The 3,898-nt window shown below is 42.5% G+C and overlaps 1 pseudogene; it reads left to right on the top strand.

Annotated features, from left to right (window-relative positions):
- Positions 1 to 3,683: 3,683 nt before the first annotated feature.
- Positions 3,684 to 3,799, top strand: LOC112478581 (annotated as a pseudogene).
- The last annotated feature ends 99 nt before the right edge of the window (positions 3,800 to 3,898 follow it).

Here is a 3,898-nt window from a genome sequence, read left to right as displayed (position 1 = left end):
GCATTTTTGCTTTTCAAGAAATAATAGTTTTGTTTCATTCAAACAACAGAGAAACTTGAAAAGTTTGTCAGTTTGGTCACAATGTTTGAAAGGTATATTAGATATGGTTTTAGCTCTGGGCAGGAAAACATGTTTTGACAGTTCAGAACTGAGTCGAACCTGCATTCTGGCACTTCACTGAGCCTCTAGTTGAAAAGATGATTTCAGTGGCAAAATATGGAAATGTCATTTTTCCCCTCCTCATTTTTGCTCTTACAAAACGAAAAGCTGCAACTGTGGGGTTTTATAATAAATAATTAACCTCAAATTACTCAGAAATGTTGTCATATTCCAAATATAGATAGATGCATTAAACAGATCTAGCGATTCATTCAAGGGTAAGTGTTGAATTTTAATTCATCATAGGGTAAAAGTGGATCTTATTGACTGTTAATCTTAAGGAAAAGTGTGCTCATATGTAGGACGCGAGATGTGGAATGAAGACAAGCCTTTCAGGTCTGGCCTTGCCTTTCCCTAGTCCTGTCCCTCTGGGCAAACGCATTTACACTTCCAGGGTCTCAGGGACCTGAACTGGCAATGTGAACCTCCATTATGAAGTCTAGGAAAATTTAATAACATAGTATATGTGGGTTTCATGCACTGTAAAAGATGATAAAAACATTTACCTTTGCCCCTTCCAAAAGCAGAAACATTCTGTGGCATAAAAATCTGTATGTTGAGTTTGGTACTTTTCTAATCCTCAATGAATCGGGCCAAAGGTTTATGGAGGAAATAACGTATCATGCTATTTTAATTTTTTATTAGTTAATTATTGAATCAGACAATTCAATATGTCAACCTACAGGGTTGTTATTAACCACCCGTATTATGAACTCAAAGAGCCTTAGAAGCCGAGGGGTCTGGCAGCTATCTCAGCCCTAAGCCCCGTTTTTGAATGTGGAAACTGAGGCCCAGAAAGGTTGAGCAACTTGCTTCGAGTCGCCAGCTTGCTGGATGGATAAGCCTGGCACCGATGGTCCTGCCCTGCTTTGCTGCCTCACAGCTCACTAGACCTGTGTCCACTCCGGTCTGGAATGGGGAAGGACAGCAGAGATGGCTGTGAGTTTAAGACTGCCAGACCGCACTTCCCCGGGCTGGACCTGAGGCCCGCCCTTCCCGTCTCCTGACCTTACTAGCCTGTCTTTCATCCTTACCCTCTCTTATGGGTTTTTCTGGAAGGGGGCTTTGTATCCTGGAAAGAGCAAGTCTGCCCCACCCAGCTGCTGACGTGAGGACAAGTCTTTTGAACTAGTCACTTATCTAAAACCTGGACCCCTCACCCGTGGTTTTTCATAATGCTAATTGCAATGATTTATCTAAAGCAGACAGCATAATGTCCCATCATGGAACATTCATTCCAACGTTTGATATTTGACTTAAGATTTTCAACTTCCTCTAACGCTTCTTCGAAGGAATGACTTGCTCCTAAAATAAGAGAAGCTTCTGCTTGCTGGTTTTCTGTTTTGTTTTTGTTCCTGAAAGTGAAAATGTTAAATAGTCTCAGAGTCAATAGAGGGAAGGACCTTAAGAGTTATCTTCTTAAATTCTTCATCCCCTGCTGGTCCCTGGCCCTTCTCACAAGAGTCAGTGGGGCGGGCAGGTGGCTCCTGGCTGGCCTGTGCAAACTGTCCCCCGATTGATTGTGGCAGTCAGAAAGAGCTTCTGACTGTCTGCTCATGGTTGAGAGGAACTTTCCATTGACCTCTGGGGCACTTGGCTGAAGGTGAGTGCCATAAGTGCTTGTTGACAGCCCTTTGATAATTGTATTGTAGAGACAAGGTCATAATTGTATCGAAGGTCCCTGAAAGAGATTTTCTGAAAGTTCTGAAAGGTGCCCCCAAAACATCCTGATTTTATGGCTAATGAGTTCCGTTCCGTTCAGCGTTTCTTTGAAATAACTGACAGCCTTCAGAAGCGTCTGCCTCTCTCCATTCCAGTGCTGACGGAAGGAGAGGAAGCGTCTTAGAGCCAGACACAGCTGCTAATGTAATGTGATTTTGTTCTTTCTCTTTGAGAGGAGAGAACTGCTGTGAAAAGCAGGCCTGGCATTTGGAGAGTTTGACTTTTAACTCTGATTTTTGTCGGTTATGAAACCCTATATGAGCATATTATTTGATATGTTTGAGGTTAATTTTCATTGCCTCTCAAATGGGAGTAATTATACAATTTAGGGAAATAGGCAGTATATGGGCCTCAGAGACAAATGGACCTGGATTCAAATCCGGCCCACAACTCACAGAGCTGGCGTTTTGGAGCAGGTCGCTCGAACTTCCTGAGTCATCGTTTATCCGTGAAGGCACCTCATGGTATTGTTTGGGAAGGTCATGTAAGTCGAATTGCTAGCGTTCAATAAATGCATCAGTTACCATCAGTCTTTCCCTCTGTTGTATAGAGCTATAACAGGTTGATAAAGTAAGATATGGTGAGAATATAGCACAAAACAGTAAGTAGAGGGTAGCATTTTGATGATACTATCTTTTCAGAAGGCAGGAAAAACAAAGATCCTATTCTTACTGTAACCAGATGCTTTACCAAAGGGTTGGCCTGGACGTGAGGGCATTTATTTTTCTTTCTTTAGCAATGGAAACACTATACTTCTTGGTATGAGCCAGAACAGAAAATCACCCTGAAATTCTTAAGGATATGTCTTAAAATGGTGAATCATCTTGGTGTTATTGAGTGTAGGCTCCCTTATGATGCTGGCTGGGGAATGAATATCTTTCATTGTCCAACATAAGGTTTAATAAGACTCCTTGTTTTTTAAAAAATCAACAAAAAGATGCCCCAATGTTATGGGGAGTCAATAACGAGAAAAGCAGGAGGTGTGGTAATCCAGATCTTTGATTTGAGGCATCTGGGCTGCGTTCATTCCGGACACGTTTGCTAAGATTGCTCAGGGCTGTCAAATTGGGTCCCACATTCAGAAAAGCAAAGCATCCTTCCACAATGAACCTGGGGCTCAACAAACAGAAGCTTCATTGTTACATTGGGTAAACATCACTAGTCAGGTCGTATAGGGTAAAATTCCATAAAGATATGGTGTGATTACAGGGATCTATGGCAATAACAGACTAGCTGGAATCCAGTTTGTTCCATGTTGGGCATTTGAAGAAGATTTAGCTCTTTGGGTCAAGCACGATGCTAGGGTTCATGGACAATTAAAAGGATAAGAGACAAGTATCAATATTTAGAGGAGATTATTTGACTAGTGGCTAATAATGAATTGGGGTTCCAGTGATTTATAGGAAAAAATAAAAGTATCGTGACAGTATTTGCTTCCTCAGTTAACGGAGACTCTACTCTTGGTTACATTAGACACTATCCTTCATATGCCCGTTTTCACAGCCTGCCTCATTTCCAGTGTCCTTCTCACATTCCATCCAAACTTTGGAAATTGCACACTGCCTCGCATGTGGACAGATACTTCAAGCAGTGGTAAGAGATCCTGCACATACACCACGTCCCTACAGAGCAGTGGTGGGAGGGCTCTGAGGGAGGCATGTTTACTTCGAAGATCGTGCATGAGAGATACTGCCAGTACAAAGAGGGAAAATGAGGATGTGATTCCATAGTGTAGCGGTTAGCACTTCTGCTTTACACACAGAAGGTCCTGGGTTTGTGTCCCAGTGGAACCATAGTCCATGGTCTGTGGCCATGCCACCCTGAACAAGCCCGATGTCTGATCTCGGAAGCTAAGCAGGGTCGGGACTGGTTAGTACTTGGATGGGAGACCACCTAGGAAGACCAGGTGCTGTAGGCGTAAAAAAATAAATAAAATAAGGGATTGTAAGCTGACAAGGTGTCCTTGCAATCTGTGAGGTCAACCAAGGGTCGCCTCCCCTAAATAAATAAATAAATA

Source organism: Pteropus alecto, unplaced genomic scaffold, assembly GCF_000325575.1.
Source record: "Pteropus alecto unplaced genomic scaffold, ASM32557v1 scaffold61, whole genome shotgun sequence".
Classification (NCBI taxonomy): Eukaryota; Metazoa; Chordata; class Mammalia; order Chiroptera; family Pteropodidae; genus Pteropus; species Pteropus alecto.
The sequence above is the reverse complement of the archived record's forward strand: the minus strand, read 5'-3'. Positions and strand labels throughout refer to the sequence as shown.